The sequence below is a fragment of the Meriones unguiculatus genome, chromosome 3, assembly GCF_030254825.1.
Source record: "Meriones unguiculatus strain TT.TT164.6M chromosome 3, Bangor_MerUng_6.1, whole genome shotgun sequence".
In the NCBI taxonomy this organism is placed as follows: domain Eukaryota; kingdom Metazoa; phylum Chordata; class Mammalia; order Rodentia; family Muridae; genus Meriones; species Meriones unguiculatus.
The window spans coordinates 24,872,186-24,892,612 of NC_083351.1; the positions used below are offsets into that span (position 1 = coordinate 24,872,186).

At 36.6% G+C, this 20,427-nt stretch overlaps 1 protein-coding gene across 3 annotated transcripts in view; it reads left to right on the forward strand.

Annotated features, from left to right (window-relative positions):
* Positions 1-20,427, forward strand: part of Ago3 (argonaute RISC catalytic component 3) — a 99,401-nt gene that overhangs the window by 25,679 nt on the left and 53,295 nt on the right. Inside the window, exon 1 of one of the 3 annotated variants that reach the window (XM_060379551.1) lies at positions 8,198-8,263. The exons of the other annotated variants lie outside the window; for them this stretch is intronic. The gene's annotated coding sequence lies outside the window, so the exon portion shown is untranslated. Of the gene's footprint in view, positions 1-8,197; positions 8,264-20,427 lie in introns of those variants that run through there. 3 annotated transcript variants of the gene reach the window in all.

Here is a 20,427-nt window from a genome sequence, read left to right on the forward strand (position 1 = left end):
TTATAAACTTATATATACTAGTGTCTTAAAGTAATACCTGGATATCTGTGTGTATGAGACAGCTTAATAAAACCTTAATATTTTTATTATGTTTCATTTATAAATTCTTTATGCAGAGACTGAGAATGCTACTAAACTTGAAGCAGACACATGAAAATGTGTAAAAGCCCTTGTATGATCATTTGAGAATTTTATCTTACAAATAATTCACTTTTATTCTTTTCACTCTTAAGTCAGCATTTTATTATAAAATTTACATCATTAAGAGAAATGTGTTGGTCATAGTGACCTCAGCCAGGCATTCCTGTTGTGGTTAATATGTTACTAATTACATTCTCATTTTAAGGTGCTTTCCTGCAAATATTTTCACGCTTATGTATAAGAGAATAAAATGTTGAATTGCCATATTGTGTAGCCATTATTCATTTTGTCAGGATTTTTATACCTTTGTTAATCTATCTATATTTTTTTCTCTGTGTAAATATTTTAAGTCACGTTCTTATTTTGTTTTGGTTATTTTGGGGTTTCTCTGTGTTGTTTTGGCTGTCCTGGAACTCACTCTGTAGACCATGCTAGCCTTGAACTCAAAATGATCCGTCAGACTCTGCTTCCTGAGTGCTGGGATTAATGGTGTGTGCCACCACCTTTGAGCTCTTAAGTCACAGGATGTTATTTTGTCCTTCTATATACACCACTGAAAATTGGAATGTTTCTTATTCATTAGCAATGTCATTTTTTTAATGTAAGAAAAATTTTAAAAAATAATATTTTCGGGGGCTGGAGAGATGGCTCAGAAGTTAAGAGCATTAGTGGCACACTGAGTGCCTATAATCCCAGCACTCAGGAATCAGAGGCAAGTGGATCTCTGAGTTCGAGGCCAGCCTGGGCTGTAGAGTAAGTTCCAAGACAGCCATGGCTACATAGAGAAATCCTGTCTTGAAAAAAAAATCAGTATTTTCAGATTTCTCTCTTTAAAGGTTGTAAATGTTTGCTATCTAATGGTCAGAATACTTGTTTCCTTATGTATGTCATCAAACTCTTAGATTTTTGCCAATTAAATTTGCTATTTGTTGTTGCTTTATTTGTCTTATATTTCTGGAAACAGGTTCTTATGTGTGGTTCAGCCTAGTCAAAAACTCACTGTGTGGTCCAAGCTGCCCTTGTACTCCAGTCTTGGTCTTCTAGTTGTAGATTTTTAGGCATGATCTGCTTTCTGTGCCTGACTCAAAACAAAAACAAACAGTTATTTACTTATTTAAAGATTACTTGTGATTCATTCTTTTTTACTTTAACATTTATTGTTATTTTTAGATACTGAGAATGGAGCCCAGGGCCTTGATAGGGCTAGCCATACACCTTGATAAACTGTTGGTTTATATATTTCATTCTTTTTTCTTTCTTTTTAAATTTATTTTATGTTTGAGAATTTCACACATGTATAAAACATATTTTGACTGTATTCTCTCCTCATTTCCTACCTCCATTCCCCTGACACTCCATTTCCCTCCCATCTTCACACCCCCCACTCTTTAAAACAACTTCATGTTTTCAGTTAGATCATGTTTTCAGTTTTAGTGTGCAAGAGTATGGGGCCATTCACTGGAGCCAGGCATGCCCCAGAGGGAAAAATTACTCTTCCTCTGTCAGCAGCCTTCAGCTGCCAGTTGTTCCGAAACTAGAGGTAGGGCTTCATAAGTTTTGTGACTTACTTGATCTTGTATAAGTACCACGGTTGCTGTGAATGCAATGGCCATGCCATATCCAGAAGTCAGCATTTTGCAGTATTCCTTTCTGTCCTGAAACTCATAAAATTTCTTCTACCCTCTCTTCTATGATATTTCTTGAGCTTTTCATTGGGGGAGAGTTAATATGAATGTCCCTTTTAGGGCAAGGACTTAGTCACTTATTCTCGGCACTTCCAGCAGTTATGAGTCTTTGCTGATCTTTTGCTACCCACTGCCAAAAGAAGCTTTACTGATTAAGGTTCATAATTAAATTGCTATTTGTAGTTTCATCTTTGGAATGGTGGGTGGTGGTTATTTTGTTTTTGTTGATTTGTGTTCCCATACACAGAACTTTGCTTGTTGGCATACACACACACATGCATGCACATGCAATGATCACTTATTTATGAGTTGTAATGTGTGATAAAGCTATTGTCATATCTTTAAGACCATCCTTACTTGTTTTATGATATAGCCTTTAGGAGTACTGTGTCTGCATCTAATGTGTAAGAAAACAGGCTATTTTTACTAACATCTACTTGACTTCTGTAAGGTGTTAAATCTTGCATTGAATCCAAAATCACGCTGTATTACTTCTATTTGGTTGCTTCAGAAAAGTTTTAAGGCTTTCCTCATATACATCTTACTCGTTCTTGGTATTCCTGGGTATTTTCTGCTATTAGATAGCTTTAACATTTAATGGTACTTGTTTAATATTTAACATAACTGGTTCTTATAAATATGAAGACTTTTAACATCTACATGGAACTTTTTAATCTTTCTGCATTACTGAATTGCATATTTAGAGTTTTTCAAGTGGTTTTTCTTGACTTTTCTATGTTACAGTCATATGGTCTATAACATGAATCTAGGATCAATTCCCGGCATCCACATGGTAGCTTACAACTATCTAGTCCCGGGGGATATAGCACCTCACACAGATATACAAGCAGTCAAAACACCAGATTTATCTCTGTTATTTTCTTGTCAGAGTATGTTGCTAATTTAGATAGGATAGTAACAAATGGCAATTATGATCCTCTTTTTATTCTTCATTTTAGGAGAAATGTCTCCAGTGTTCTCTGATAGGTACTATGACACATGCATGTTTTTCCTATTATTGTTAGGAACGTTCTGTTACTGTTAAGGAGCATTGTTATTCTATTTTCATAAGTACTTTAATCAAAAATATACATAAAGGGCTGGAGGGATGGCTCGTTGGTTAGGAGCATGTATTTGTTCTTCAGCAGACTCTTGTTCCATTTTCAGCACCCTTGTCAGGGTTTCACAACCACCTGTAACTTCATCTCCAAGGAATCTAGGGCCCCTTCAGGCACCTACAGTCACACACACAAATGCAGAGAATATATGTTAAATTTTGCCTTATGCCTTTTTAGTGTTTATAGAGCAACTGATGGCAGCAGTTCTCTTTTTTGCAAACAGTAAAGCATTTAGGTTCTTTTAATGTAACACTGGATTCTGTTTATTTAATGCTTTACTTTTTAACTTACAATACCCAAGTAAGATTAATTTTAAGGTGGCTTCTCTTTCTGTGAAAGTCTTTTTCAAGTTTTGATATTAACATATTTTATTTTATTAGTTTTTGTTTTTGTTTTGAGACGGAGTTTCTTTGTGTAGCTTTTGGCTGTCCTTCAACTCACTCTGTAGAACAGGCTGGCCTTGAACTCACTGAGATCACCTGCCTCTGCCTCCCAAGTGCTAGGATTAAAGCCATGCACCAACACCACCAGTTTTAACATTATATTTCATTTAAAGTTTTAAAATGTTTTCCATTTTCTAAAATTTGCAACAATTTTAAAGAAGTACTAAAATTGTTAGCTCTTAGAAAATGTAATAGAATCCCCTGAAAAACTTTGTGACCTGCTTTGTTTTGTTTCTTTTTGTTTTGTGGCTAGTTCTTTTAAAATATCCTCTATTTATTATATAAAAATCAGTATCCATAGACTGGAGATATGGCTCAACAGTTAAAAGCACTGCTTCCTCTTCTAGAGTACCCAGGTTCAATTCCCAGCACTGAGATGGCAGCTCACAACTGTCCAGTCCCAGGGGGATCTGGCATGCTCACACAGACATACATACAGGCAAAACACCAATGCACATAAAATAAAAGTAAATAAGTCATTTTAAAATTTTAATTAAATAATTTAAAAGATCAATATTCAGGCCGTCTATAATTATTTTCATAAGTCTCATTATTTACTATAAAATTTTTATTTTACCCTTATTTTATTTAATGTATAGAATTTTATAAAACAGTTTTTTTTCCATTGCAATACACATGAGGATCTTTTTATTACAAATTATTACAAGCTGCAGCTTGGGCTCACACACCCCCACTGCCAAAGTGGTGAGAGCCAAAAGCCATAAACAGTTTTTACTATTTCAACCTTTTTCTATTTCTCTGATTTCCCTATTTCCTGTTTTTGTATATTTGTGCTTTGTCCCTTCTCAGTTGATTAGTGGCTATTGATTAGTCAACTGTTTTTGTATTGTTTATATTTATTCATTTTATTATTTTAAGTATATGGGTGTTTTTTTGTTTTTTGTTTGCTGGTTTGCCTGCATGTATGTCTGTGCTCTACTTGAAGGTTAGAAGAGGGTGTAGGATCCCCTTGGACTGGAGTGACAGATGGTTATGAGCCTCCCTCCATGCAGATGCTAGGAATAAAGTCTAGACCTCTGCAAGAGCCTCCATTAACTACTGAGCTATCTCTCCGGAAGCCCTGATTTTTTTTTTCCCCAGCAGAAGTAATTTTGGTTTATTTATTTTAGTTCTTCTGGCTTTGCTTTCTATAATTTTTCTTTCATATTATAAGGTTTTTCTTCTTCAACTAGCTGAATTAAAGTTTTCCTCCCTTTTGAAACTAATTAGTAACATTCATTTTTTTTCCTCATTAGTAAAAATATTAAAAAATTATGAATTTTCTGATCACTGACCTTTCCTGCACAGTCTCTGGATTGTAGTGTTTTCATTACATAATTTTCTAGGAACTGCAGCCTTTATTTATAATCCATATTGTTAGAGAGATTTTTAAATTTTTAATTAATGTTTTTATTCCTTCAGGAGTCTTCTTAACTTTTTAAGTTAAGATCTGTTTTCTCATTTTGCTAAAAATTTTCTAGTTTCAATATGTTGTTAATGAGAATGTAGGAAGTCTTTTTGTTTTTGTTTTGTAGTATTAAGACTCAATCCCCAGTTATTTTGTTTTGTTTTTTGAAACAGGGTTTCTTTGTGGCTTTCCTGAAGCTCAATCTGTAGACCAGGCTGGCCTTGAACTCACAGAGATCTACCTGCCTCTGCCTCCCAAGTGCTGGGACTAAAAGTGTGTGCCACAATGCCCAGCTTATCTTTTCAATTTTTAAAAGGTGTGTATTCTGTGGTTTGTTTGGGACTTTTGTTTGTTTGTTTGTTTGTTTGTTTATTTATTTATTTATTTGAGACAGTGTTTCATGGAACTCAGGTTGGCCTTGAACTCTTGATTCTGAGTCTAATTCTCAGGTGCTATAATTACAGGTCAAAATGCCCAGCTCTGTTATGTGCTCTTAAAGTGATGTTTGTAATACCAGAAAGGCCTTTTCCTCCTCCTTTCTTCTGTTTTTTTTTTCCTTGTTGTTTGTTTGTTTGTTTTTGAGATAGAGTATAGATAGTTCCCTCTGGCTGGCCTAGAACTTGCTATGTAGACCAGGTTAGCCTTGAACTTACAAAGATCTTCCTTCCTCTGCCTCCTGTTCCCCGGTTTGCCAGCAAGTGCCTTCACCTGTTGAACCAGCCATTTTACTAGCCCCAATTTTGCCTAAATTTTTTTCAACTTTTCTTTTAACTTTGAATCATTACCTATTACATAAGTGGTACAATTGTTGAGTTTATTCTGCTTCTTATATTTTCTCTTATTTGTATGTAATAGTCTTGCAGCATATAATAGTTGTTTCCATTTTGTTGTATGTGTGTACATTTGTTTGCATCTTACGTTTGCCGTTAGTGAATATGTTAGTGCTAGCTACCAGCCTCTTCACTGGAGTTTGGCCTCTTTGTTAATTCCAGTTCATCCTTAAGCTGTTTCTTCCAGAAAGGTTTGTCTGAGTAAGATTTAAATCTCTACGTATTACAGGTAGCTTGGTTCCTAAAGGACTGCTCAACCAGATACAAATTACCTACTGCCTGCGGGTGTTGCACACCTTTAATCCTAGCACTCAGGTGGCTGGGGCAGGAGGACTACTGAAAATTCTAAAGCAGAACTTGCAGAATAAGTTCTAAACCATCCTGTACTACCTAGTGAACCCTTATCTCAAAAAACGAAATGAAAAAGAATTTTAATGTTCACGTAGTATATTTCTTATTGTACCTTTCGTGGTATGTGTTTATTATATTAATTAGTTAGGTATGCCTTAAGGTTTTTTGTTTATTTGTTTTTTCTGGGAGGGTTGTTGTTGGTTTTATTTTTAACATCTTACTTTGTGTGTATATGGATGTATCTGTATAAGTACATGTCATGGCATATTTGATGGTCAGAGGAGAACATGTGGGAATTGGTTTTCCTTCTACCATGTGGGTCCTGGAGGTAGAACTCAGGTCATCAGGCTTGATGGTAATCAACTTTACTTGCTGAGCCATCTCACCAGCCCTCTTCCTGGAGTTCTAAAGTATTTGCTCTTAGATCTTTCCGTGATTTCATTAAGGTCTTTCTAGTGGATCTTGGTAGTGTATGCATTTAGTACTAGAACTAGGGATGAGGAGAAGGTAAATCTCTATGAGTTCATGGCCAGCATAGTCTACACAGTGAGTTCCAGGCTAGCCAAGGCTACATGGTGAGACCCTGTCTCCAAGAAGGAAAAAAAAAATCAACACAAGAAAGAAAAGAAAAAGAAATTGAATACAGTTTCACCCCTAAGAATTTTTAAATTTATGTTTTAAAGTAAAGTTTTAATTTTTACCTGCTTTGTTATATTGTCTGTTTAGTTGGTTAGATATAATGTATCAATTCTTGGTTATTATTTTTTTTTTTAGAAGGCAGAGTCTCACTGTATAGTATGGCCCAAGTTGTTTGCCAACTCTCTATCCTCCTGCTTCAGCCTTTCAAGTGTCAAGTGCTGGGATTATAAGATGTACCCCAATGTCTAGCTTTATGCTTTTATACGCTATCTTTTTATGGATGCTTACTTTCTTTTTGTAGCTTATATTTGAATGAGGTATATTCTCCAGAACCACTGGTAGAAGATGGTAGGAGGAACGTTGGTTGCATATAAGGAGTAAGATAAATTTCCAGCTTACTTTACTTAAAGACTCCATCCAAAAGGGTAGATGGATCCATTCTTAAAAATACATCCTCATCTCCCATGTTTTCCAGTAACTTTAGTGATTTAAATACAACAAACTACCAGCTGTGAGTTCCCTGGGTTGCTCTTAGTTTATAATTTTCCTACCCAGTTGAAATTATTTCAAAATAAATTACCAAAATCTTAAATTGCTTCACTTTTAGAAAGATAGAGTACTTCTGACTCTATTAGTTTTAAACTACTCTCCAAATACCCTGATGACATTTATTTGTTTGTTTATTTATTTATTTACTTACTTACTTACGTTTTTCGAGACAGGGTTTCTCTGTGTAGCTTTGGCTGTCCTGGAGCTTCCTCTGTAGACCAGGCAGGCCTCAAACTCACAGATATCCACCTACCTCTGCCTCTCTAGCACTGGGATTAAAGACCTGTGTGTTACTGCCCAGTTGGTGACAGATTTTTATGTGTCCTGTCTCAGTTTCCATCTGAGAGTCCCAGTTCCATCCCAGTTCCAGACATGACCTTTGAGGTAGAACTGTTTCTTTCTGGGAATGAAAATGTACTGTTTTCCTGCAGATGTCCTTACATTTCTTATCATTATACAGTGTTCAGATATGACTTCTCATATAGGTTTAACTCAGGGCCATATTTACTTACAATTTGGTGTTTTCTGGATTTCTTTTATAATCACCTAGTTTTACTTTTCTTAATATTTTTTGTTGTTGTTGTTGATCTGTTACAATATTGAAGGAAAAGATGAGGAAATTTGGACTAAATTGCTGTTATAGTTCTACCAAAACTTGAAAGTTTGGCTTTCAAAATTATTAAGAAAACATTTCTAAATAACCCATTGGTCAAAGAAATCACAAAGGAAATTTGAATTTTGAACAGCATGATAATTAATAATATGTATCAAAACTGGTATGGCTGATTTAAGCAATGCTTAGAGAAAATTTAAAAATTTAATGACCTGTTAGAACAAAAGAACCTGAGCATTTTATCTAAAAATGTTAGAAAATTAAACACAAAGAGACAAGACAAATAAGCAATAAAAACAGGAGTTAATGAAATAAAAAGGAAATTTAAACCTGTCACTAGGGAGACTTCACAGGTTCTTAAGAAAGGTAGTGATGTGATCATATTTGTTTTCCAGAAAGAGACCTCTGGCAGCAGTCTCGAGAATAGATAGAGGAGAAAAAGCTAATCTGAGAAGCCAGTAAGGGGCTTTTCAATCACTAGTTCAGGTAAGAGATGGTGATGGTCTAATGTGGGATGGAGAGGAAGGAACATATTCCAAGGATTAAGTTCAAAACATTTTTAAAGTAGGCTTAAAGCCCTGTCCAGAAAAGCAACGACTTGGGTATAGTTATTGGCACATGGAACTGATTAGAAATAAATAGACCAGCAACGACTAGATTTTTAAAGAAATTATTCTTGCAAATAAACTGTAAGCCTTAATATATATTAATAAACTATAACCCTGTAGAGAAGGTATATCAAGAGCTCAACCAGACTGGTCGGAGCTTTGTCTGTACAAATGCATTAAAGCCACTCTGAACTCCTCAGAGAAGGTAACTAGAGGAGAAGTCTCAGGCACAGTCTAAGGTAGTCTGTACATGGAAATTCTTCTTTCCTTCTTTCTTGGAGAAGCCTCAACCTCGATTTTTAGACCTCTCAACTAACTGAATCAGGTGCATCCACATTATCCTAGATAATGCCCCTATGTTCAGTCATCTAATTAGGAACTTTTATTACATCTATAAAAACTCATCAGCAAGATCTATATTCATGTTTGGTTGAACGAATAACAACTAATAACCTAGTCAAACTGACCACTAAGGAAAAAACATAAGCTGAGTGTGGTGGGCTGAAACCTGTAAGCTTAGCACTTATGCAGCGGAGGCAAAATGGCTCTTGTAACTTTAAGGCCAACCTGGGCTACATAGTGAGTTTGGGAGCAGCTTGGGCAGCAAAGTAAGACTAGTCATTTTTTTCCCACCTATCCATAGTTGGCTTAATTTTTTTGTTATTATTTAGTCGTTGAAGCAATTTTAATTGCAGTAACTGATACGTTCTAGTTTTTTGTTTTATTTTTTGGGGTTTGGGGTTTGGATTTGTTTTATTTTGTTCTGTTTGGTCTAAAAATCTGTAGTGGTGGGTACTAAAGTCAGAATGCTAAGTCAAGCATGGTGACACTCTGTAATCCCAGCACTCAAGAGTGAACAGGATCTGGAGTTTAAGGTGATCCTGAGCTACATAGAGATTTTGAGGTCAGCCTGGGCTAAATAATGAGACCTCGTTTTTTAAAACCAAGCCTAGTGTGGTGTTGGTTGTCTGTAATCCCAGCACTCAAAAGTGAACAGGAAAACCCAGACTGGAAGGGAGAACTCAAGGGCAGCTGGGCTACTTAATGAATTCCAGGCCAACCTAGGATTTAAGTCTTTAGGAGTAATAATGTAGATAAAAACAGAAGGGGAAGGATTAGAATTAGAAGGAATTATAGCATTTAAGGAAGTAAGAAAAACAAATGAACCAAAACTGATTGTTACAAGCAGTATAGGAACAAAAATAATAATAATAAGTACAAAAGAGTTAAAAGTTGAAACCAACAGAAGTATATTCAAATATTAGATGATTTCAATTAAACAAGACCTTTTGCAGTAAAATCAAGGCAAGAATATCAGTACTATAATTTTCAGTCACTGTTGTGTTTTCTAACTTCTGTTCTTCTTACAGCTACTAATCTATATATTACTTCCTTAAGAGCAGTCCAGCCATTCCCCAAGTCTGAGTTAGGTATTTGTCTTATATATTCCCATAGCACAGTGTACTTCCCCTATAATGGCATGTACTATCCTGAGATGTAACAGTTTATCGTTGTATCGCTTATTAAAATGCACATAGGGAGTGTTGTTATTCACCAGTGTACTCTCAAGGCCTAGCATAATTAACAGAGAGCTTTAAGCAAAGGATGAACACAGCCAAGATCATGGGGAAGTTATGTCCAAATGAGCTTAAAAATCAGAAGTATTTACAGGGCTGAGTGCTATCCAAGCTGAATAAACAATAGGAAAAAGACTAGTAGTTTAGATTGAAAAGCAGACACCCAGGAATAGAATTTCTGAAGTCTGTATAATACAGTATTTTACTGAAAGACATGAAGCAAAGCTTCAAAACAAAAAAGAAATGAAAAAATATGTTATATTTATTTAGAAATCCTAAGATGTCCGTTATCCCAAAACAATTTGTAAGTATAAAACTAAATAAAATCCAAATGGGATATGTTATGATAATTATAAGCCTGCTTGGTTTTATCTTTTGTTTCTGAGACAGGCTTTTTATTATGTAGCCCAGGCTTTCCCAGACTCTACATAGACCAGAGTAGCCTCCTGTGTGATGGGATTAAAGGGCTTCACTATCACAACCAACTTGATAATTCTGTGTTTGCATGGAAAGATAAATGATCATGAGAAACCAATACAATTTTAAAGAAAAAGGAATTGCTCTATTTATTATGAAACAGTAACAGTTATACCACAATGTTATAAGTGTAGGGACAAGCAATTAGTACACTAAGAAAGAACCTAGAAACAAAGCAGCTGTGTAATTTTGTAAATTTTATAAATTTTGAGTTAATAGGGGAAAAGTAAAATAGTAAGTTATATTCATATAATTGTGATCACTTTGAAAATAATTGGAACCATCACCAAATCTTATGAAATGAAATTTATTTCTGTGTAAACTATAACATTAAGTATGAAAAGCAAATGCAGAATTATTTTAGCAAAAAGAAAGAGTTCTAACTCTGAGCAAAATACAAATAAAGGCAAATCCTAGAGTTAAGGGACTGTTTAGTAAAGTACATGCTGCAAAAGCATGAAAACCTGAGTCTAGGTCCCCAGCATCCAAGGCTGAAAAAGCAAGGTGTGGTGGCGTGTACCCTTAATCCCACTTTGTTTGTTTGTTTGGTTGATTTTTTGACACCCTGTGTATCCCTGGCTGTCCTGGAACTCACTCTGTAGACCAGCCTCTGGAGTGCTAGGATTAGAGGCATGTACTACCACTGCCCAGCATTTCTAATCCCATTGTTGGGGAGCCCGAGAAGGGAGGATTCCTGCGGCTTGCTGGCCAGCCATTCTTACTGAATCAGTGGACACCAGGTTCCTAGAGAGACCCTACCTAAAAACTATAGTGGAGTGATTGAGGAAGAGACTGACATGTCAAAAGCTAGAGTTTGTATAAATCCATAAAATTAAAATAGGAGACTGTTTACAGTTCATAGAACAGAACTTAACTCTAATGACATATAGAAAAATAGGTAGTTCTCAAAGAAGGAGAGCCAATGACTTATAGGCATAGAGATTCTCATATTTACTAATAATCAAGAAATTACAAATAAAATCAATAAAGGTACAGTTTCAGACCCACCTAATTCATACAGTTTTTAAAGTCTTATAAAGGTAACACATGCCTATAATCCAACCACTTGGACTGTCAGAGAGAGTTCAGGGCTAGCCTGTGCATCAAATAAGACCTTCAAATACATACAGTAAGACAGTGAATGTTGGTGAAGAACTCATAGTATAGAAATATGTTTCAGTATAACTATTATAAAGAATGTGGGTTTTTGTTGTTGTTGGTTGGGGGAATTTTTGTTTGGATTTTAGTTAGTTTTTTTTTTAATTAATTAAGAGACAGGGTCTAATGTAGCTCAAGCTGGTCTTGAGCTGTGCTACTGATAAAGACCTTGAACTCTTGATCCTCCCACCTCCATTTCTACATGCTGGAATTTCAGGCATGTACCATGATGCACGAAGGAGAACAGTTTTCATTACCTAGGAAAGATGAAGTAAAGATGATCTTAATCATATCTTAAAGTCATAATGTACTTTAGAGATACTTGCATATGAGCCTGATGTACTAATGTAATAGCAGAAAACTGGAAACAACCAGCCTATATTCCTATCAACATCAACATTAATAAACGGTACATAAATTATTATTTGTGATATATGACCTGTTAAATAAAAGTATATATCAAAATAATTATTAAAATAATGTTGAAAAGAATAGTAAGTTGCAAAAGTATATGTTTTTATATAAACATAAAACCAAATATATATTGGGTATATACAAATTTAGTAATATTTAAAAAACATAGATGGGACAAATTCCAAGATGGTAGTTGCCTTAGGAAGAAAGATGGAATAAGAACAGAATAGTCATTATGGGGCAGTGGTGGTGAACACCTTTAATCCCAGCACTCAGGAGGTAGAGGCAGGTGGATCTCCATGAGTTCATAGCCAACTTGGTCTACAGAGCAAGTTTCAAGACAGCCAGTGCTACACAGAGGAACCCTATCTTTAAAAACTTAAACAAACAAACAAACAAATAGACATAGTATCTAGAATTCTAAATGGTTCTTCCCTACTAAGGTTTATTAACATGTAATCGACAAAAATATATATTTAAGGTATACGATATGTTTGATAATACATGTCCATGTGGAATCATTGTCATATGCAGCATCACCAACACCTCACATATCAGTCACATTTGTGGTGCACGCCTTTAATCCTAGTACTCAGGAAGGCAGAGGCATGCAGATCTCTGTGTTCAAGGCCAGCTTGGTCTACAAAGGGAGTCCAGGACAACCAAGGCTACACAGAGAAACTTTGTCTCAAAAAACAAAAAAGACAGGTTTTTCCCTCCACATTTCAACTTCTGTGAGATTGGGAGCCACCTTAGAATTAATGATTCATCACAGTCTGGGTTTTTTTTTATTCATATTTGACATATTGCCAGCAGTGGTGTCTTAGAATGAAAATGCAGAGTGATTAGCACATTTTGAGGCTGACCCCATATACTACTTGGATTTTATTATTGTAATTCATATGTGTGAGATATATTACACCCCTCAGGTGGAGTTTTGTTTAGGCCCAGGGGTACTGGGGATTAATCTAGGGTCTAATAATGCTAAGCACATACTCTTTCACTGAGCTACATCCCACACGTTTTCCTCTAAGTACGTTATATTCTTACCTCACACAATTTCCCCTATAGAACTGAGGGCAATGAGGCACACTTATAGTTATGTCTATGTGGGAGGCTGAGGTGGTGGGAGCAGTTGAGCACACTGGTTCACTATGAGGCTGGGTAACGCAGGAAGACTACCTCCATCTCAAAATACACCCCACACAATTATAGGTTAACACATACCCCAACTGAATAGTATAGAGACAAAAGCCATTTGTGTAAGCTCATATAGTCTTTACATGGTAGAGGCCAACTGATTCCAGTTTATGAGTGTGATGCAACTACAGACTGCATGTCTAAGAAGTCATATTCTTGGAAGGCAAGTCTTAGACCTTAGACACTTTAAGGTTAAAACATTATTTTAAGGAAGTAACACAGTGGTAGAGTACTTGCCTAAGGTGTAAATTACTAGGTTCCAAAAAACACCTTATTAAGACTTTTTAATAAAAAGTAGCTTTCTATAAAATATTCTTTGTCAAGCCGGGTATAGTAGCACATTCTTGTTGCCTCATCTATTCAGAATATATAAAATATATGTACAAATTAAATATTTATTGACAGTAAATCTTAAATTTATTTTCAAACAATTCTTTGGTATACTATTTTCTTTTGTTAAAGATGAAAAGAAATTGCATAATAATGTATGTGTTTAATTTTACATAAAGACTTAAATCATTTTGTTTTGTGCATCACCACACTGGGCTAAGATTTAAATCTTATTTGGGCATGGTGATGCATGTTGTAATCCTAGCACTCGGGAGGAGGATCAGAAGTTCAAGGTCATCCTCTGTTATAGTAAGTTCCAGACGAACCTGGGCTCAGTGAGACCCCGTCTCAGGGGGAAAAAAATTAGGTTTTGCCCCGGTATTTGATGTTGCAGGACATAGAAGATAGTCAGGATTTTTTTCAGAATTGATCAGTGTTTTGATTTTATAATCACCAGTGCTGAGAATTCTTGATATAAATATATAATGCAAAATAACTGAAGTATTTTTAGGAGTATTTTGGAAATTCTGTTCCAATCCCAAACCAAATTTTTAAAATTTATTTATTTTTTATTAATTAGTTTATTCACTTTGTATTTCAGCTGTACCTCCCTCCCTCAGCCCCTCCTTATCCCACCCTCTCTCCCTCTTCTCTTCCCATTGCCCCTCCCCTAGTCCACTGATAGGGGAGGTCCTCCTCCCCTTCCATCTGACCCTAGCCTATCAGGTATCATTAGGGATGGCTGCATTGTCTTCCTCTGTGGTCTGTTAAGGCTGCTCCCCCCTCATGGGAGCCAGCCACTGAGTTCATGTCAGAGATAGCCCCTGTTCCCCTTACTAGAGAACCCATTTCCCATTTGGAGACTGAGCTGCCATGGGCTACATTTGTGCAGGGGTTCTAGCTTATCTCCATGCATGGTCCTTAGTTTGAGTATCAGTCTCAGAAAATACCTCTGTGGCCAGATTTTTTTGGTTCTGTTGCTCTCCTTGTAGATCAGGTAAATAGATTAAATAGTCCTATACCCCCCAAGGAAATAGCAGCAGTCATTAAAAGTCTCCCTTCCAAAAAAAAAAAAACCAAAATCTCAGGGCCAGATGGTTTCAGCGCAGAATTCTACCAGACCTTCAAGGAAGAGCTAACTCCAATTCTCTTCAAACTATTCCACAAAATAGAAACAGAAGGAACATTACCAAACTCATTCTATGAGGCCACAGTCACCTTGATACCTAAATAACACAAAGACCCAACAAAGAAAGAGAACTTCAGACCAATATTTCTTATGAACATCAATGCAAAAATACTCAATAAGATACTCCCAAACCGATCTGGAAAGGATCATCCTGAGTGAGTTGTCCCAGAAGCAAAAAGACACACATGGTATATACTCACTCATATAGACATACAACATAGGACAAACCCACTAAAACCTGTGCATCTAAAGAAACTAAGCAAGAGAGAGGACCCTAACTAAAATGTCCAATCCCCATCCGGAAAGGCAAAGAGGATGGACATCAGAAGAAGAAGAAAACAGGAAACAACCTAGGAACCTACCACAGAGGGCCTCTGAAAGCCTCTGCCCTTCAGACTATCAAAGCAGATGCTGAGCCTGATGGGCAACTGTTGGGCAGAGTGAATGGAATTTTAGGTAAGAACTGGGAAATAGTAAGAGCTGGAGAGGACAGGGTCTCCACAAGGAGAGCAACAGAACAAGAAAATTTGAACACAGGGAACTTCCCAGAGACTCATACTCCAACCAAGGACTATTCATGGAGATAACCCAGAACCCCTGCACAGATGTAGCCCAGGGCAGTTCAGAGTCCAATTGGGTTACATAGTAATGGGAAGAGGGACTGCCTCTGACATAATCTGATTGGCCTGCTCTTTGATCACCTCCCTCTGGGGGGGAGCAGCCTTACCAGGCCATAGTAGAGGACAATGCAGCCACTTCTGATGTGAACTGACAGACTAAGATCAGAAAAGAGAGGAGAACCTCCCCTATTAGTGGACTTGGGGAGTGGCATGCAAGCAGAGGGAGGAGGGAGGGTGGGATTGGGAGGGGAGGAGGGAGGGGCTTATGGGGGGGATGCAGAATGAATAAAGTATAATTGATGGGGGAAAAAAAAAAGATACTCCCAAACCAAATCCAAGAACACATGAAAGATATCATCCACCATGACCAAGTAGGCTTCATTCAAGGCATGCAGGGGTGGTTCAATATATGGAAATCCATCAATGTAATCCAACATATAAACAAACTGAAGGAGAAAAACCACATGATCATCTCCTTAGGTTCGGAAAAAGAATGTGACAAAATCCAACAACCATTCATGTTTAAAGTGTTGGAGAGAAAAGGGATACAAGGCACACATACCTAAACATAGTAAAGACAATATACATCAAGCCTATAGCTAACATCAAACTAAATGGAGAGAAACTTAAGTCAATCCCACTGAAGTCAGGGACAAGGCAAGGCTGCCCACTCTCCGTATCTCTTCAACAGAGTACTTGAAGTCCTTAGCTAGAGCAATAAGACAACTAAAGGATATCAAGGGGATTCAAATCAGAAAGGAAGAAAGTCAAGGTATCACTATTCGATGATGATATGATAGTATGCATGAGTGATTCCAAAAATTCAACCAGAGAACTCTTGCAGCTGATAAACATCTTCAGCAAAGTGGCTGGCTACAAAACTAACTCAAAATTCTTTTAACAATTTTTTTATTAAAATTAAGCTAGTAATTTAAATAGCATAGCATTTTTGTTTGCTTGTTTCTTTCTTACTTTTTTTTTTCTTTTTTTTTTTTTTTTTTGCTTGTTTCTTGAGACAGCATCTCTTTATTAGCCCTTGGCTGGCCTAGAACTCACTGTGTAGACCAGGCTGGCCTTAAATTCATAGAGATCTGCCAGCCAAGTGTTGGGATTAAAGGCATGGTACACCATATGCCACTCAATCATCAGTTTAAAAAATCAAACTTTCTAATATAATGGAACTTATAGATATACTAATTTCATTTATGCTAAGGAATGACAGAAATAGTTTCTTTTTATAATTATAATTATAGTAAAGTGTTCTAAATAAGAGCAGAAAACTTTGGGTGCCCAGTAAAATAACTGCAGTTCCTCATAGCATATAGTAGTCCCTGATTTGAGCCAAGGTATTTGAGGCATTTGTTAGAAATATATGGTGTTATGGTATGTATAGTTCAGAGTTCTCACATTTTATGTTCAGAACCAAGGCCAAGCGCTTTCAAAAAACAACTCACTTATTTCATATTTGATACTCAGTTTTCAGTCACTGAGTCAGAAGCCTTTTATTGTTTTTCAGAGACCCCATATTTAGTCATGACTCCATTCACTGTGATGGAAGTCCAGCTTACCCAAGCATTCTGCCTTGGCATTAGAAGACTCGTGCACTGGTAGTAAGAATATCAGTGCAGCCTTCAGATTGGTTTCTTGACACATTTCTGTTTGACTTTGGTTGTGTGCCCTTCTTGTTTGGCTTACTGTGGTCCTTTTGAAATCACACTTTTAATTGTTGTCTTTGACATTTCTTTGTCAAACAATTCAAAAGTATTAATAGACAACATCAACAACAAAAAACCTAACATCAGGGCAAAGTAGTACATGAAACTATCTCAACTACAGAGTGGAAGAGAGTTGTGTGCGTGGGTGGGTGAGTACATGGGTGAGAGATATTACTCCAAAACACAAATAACTAAAGACACTATAAAATAGAATGAATGTCAAATAAAAACAGTAACAGCAAATCCCAGGCCAGAAACAACAACAACAAATTTTTTTTTAACTGGGCATGGTTGAGGCAAGGCATTTAAATTTGATGTCATCCTTGTGTACATGAGCCTTCTCTGAAAAAAAGAGAAAAGCCCAGCTGCACATCTACAAAATTGGGAGTCAGGGCACCTCCTCCTAGATCATCTCAGATCTCTCCTCAGTGGAGAGATGCCTGACTCTCCTGTCTTTGCAGGGATGGTGACAGCAGCATGCCTTGTTCTGGCTGTACAGGAGGCTAGCCTTGATGGAATAGGGCTCTACTCAAGGGTGTGGGTGAGTGTCAGTCCCCTCCCCATTCTTGCACCCTAAGAACCAAGTGTCAGCTTGCTTGTTCAGATTGAGTCCCATGGCTGACACCTTCAGAGCCTCCCAGCCAGGGCAGGGGGGCTACTGCTCCCAGTTACACTCCTGGTCTCCAGGACTCAAACAGGAGGTCAGGGAATGTGGAAGTTATGATTGTGGTTCAAGTCCTCTTTTTTCCCCCAGGGCATTTAAGAGAAAAAAAGTGTATGAGAGGCAGTCTTTAAGCACCGTATTTACATACTGAAAAGTGTCTTTTTTAGGTTTCTTAACTGGTAGGTATGCAGGAGGATGAAGCAGTGGATCTCTTGAGCCCAGTGAAATAAGACTGGGCAGTAGAGTGTGACCCCATCTTAAGAAAGAAAACCAAGTTTCTGTGTCAGAATTTCTCTTTCAGGAATTTGGAAGCACTTCCTCATTTGTAATGTTATTCTTTTTGTCTGCTCGATTAAACTTAGGATATTGATAAACCCTGATCTATTTTTACAGTTTATACACTATAAAGTCCACCCATTTGTCTTTTTAATCTCAGTTTTGAGTTATTTTATGGTAATTTTCCACGATTTTCTAAGCCTTTGTTCACTTTTTAATTTCTATTTTTAATACTTCTTTTTCTGCTTCCTAGATACTGTTTTTTAAAATAATACTCTATTCTTGTTTTACAAGTGCAATAGCTTTTTAGCTCTCTGAACATAATGATTTCTTCCTATGTATACTTACATTTTCCTTAAATTCCTGGGTTTTTTTGTTGTTGTTTTGTTATCTGAATATGTCTAGTGTTCTTTTTATCTACTCATGGTTCAGTGGAAGTGTCTAAAACACTGAATGGAAGCCCTGCACGCACAAACAATGCTTGTTATCCTGGACCTTCATGATAGGGTGAATTCAAAGTTTAAGTTTGGGACATTTTAATTCTTTGGTCTCTTCATAGCAGGTAGGTTTATACAAAGATTAGCCTTCTCATACACCCATCTAAAGGATGAGTCTGGTCGTCTACACTCTAAAAGCAAAGTTGGAGATCCTCGCCAGAGGAATTTCTGTATCAGCATTTAATGTTTACATTCATTCACCTCCTTGTTTGTGGTAGAGTCCCGGGCCTTCAACTATCCCTGGCATCCTCCTTCCAGGGAGCTTTTGTTTTGTTTTACCTTTTTTAGAGAATGAGCCCTCAATCTTTTACAAGGACACAAGGGCAGGTGTTCAGCAGTGTAGACCCAAACAGAAGGCCTCCGACTGCTTTTTTCTTTCTTTTCTTTTTTTTTTCTTCTGCCATTTAACTAGCCCCTTAATTTTTTAAATCTCTGCCTGTGTACCTATCAGAGTGACTAATCTTAAGTCTGATACTATTTAACAACTGTGAATTGTGCCCAGCACGACTTGGTTTTTTCAAGTCTTTAATTACATGTGTTTATCGTGTGGTGAGAACATGTGCCAGGGTGCATGTGTGGAACTCAGTTCTTCTTCCACCATGGAGGTTGCTAGTATGGAACTTGTGTGGTCAGGCTGGAAGAAAGTGATTACCTGTTAACCATCTCATGGACCCCACCACAGTAACTCATGTTGCTGTGAGGGGTCAGAAATTGAAATCACTGTGAAAGAATTATTATGTTATCTAAGTTATTCAAAAAAGTCACCTAAGAAAGAAATGTACATCCCTCATGACCCAGCATTTCACACATAGTCTGTTCTAGAGGGGGGTGTGTGTGTGTGTAAAGATAATACGCCCAATATGCCCAACATGTACAATGTTTCACATCTGTAATCTCAATACTTGGAAGGCTGAGGTAGGAGAACTGTAAATTTGAGACCAGTCTGGTATATGATACCCTATTTCAAAAGAGGAAAAAAAGGAGTTTAAAACAAAAACAAAAAAACCAAGTCAGGCATTGTAACCCATTTTTATAATCCTAGCAAGCAATTACAAATATTACAAGTATGGCCTTGACTACATGGTAAGTTCCAGGCCAGCCTGAATTACATAGCAAGAACTTGTCTGTAAAAAAATGTATAAGATAAGGAAGGAAGGAAGGATAGAAGGAAGGAAGGAAGGAACTATTGATAGCATTTTTAGTATCCAAGAAAAAGTATCAAGACTACTATCAACCACAATTAGAGTAGTTGTATACGTCTCAAAAAATTACACCAGTAAAAATTAAGAAATTTCTTGAATTTATGAGGATGGAAGGGGGGAGGTAGGGTGGAAAAGTGTGTTTTTATCTGTCCTTTCCCTGATCCCTTCTCTTTCCTAAACTGCAGGAGACTAAGCCCCCTTGGACTTTGGTGACCCCACCACTGGAGTGTTTATTTCATGGTAGATTTTATTGTACCCGGGTACTAATATTCCTAGCATATAATCATTTTGTAACACATTCTGACTTTACCTTCCCTTCTCTTCCCTGGGAAAATAAAGACTTTTTGGCACTCAAAAACAAAATTAAGAAATTAATTATATTTAATTGATATGGTTGAGTTAGAAAAGTTTCAGCTAAAATCTGGAAAATATATCACATACTTTGTTTTCAGCTACATAAAATTCAAGAACTGTAAGTATAAACTAGATTTAGTGATATATATTTATATTGTAAATCCATAAAGAAAGAAGGCAGAAGTAAGAATTCTGGTTCCTTTAGAGAACTGTTAGGTTTGGGAAGGATTTTGAGAAACAGGCTTCTGGGGTACTAGCAAGATGATCTTTTTGTTTTTAGGGTTTTTTTTTTAAAGATTGTTTATTTTTTATGTATACAATGTTCTGCCTGCATGCTGGAAGAGGGCACCAGATCTCATTATAGATGGT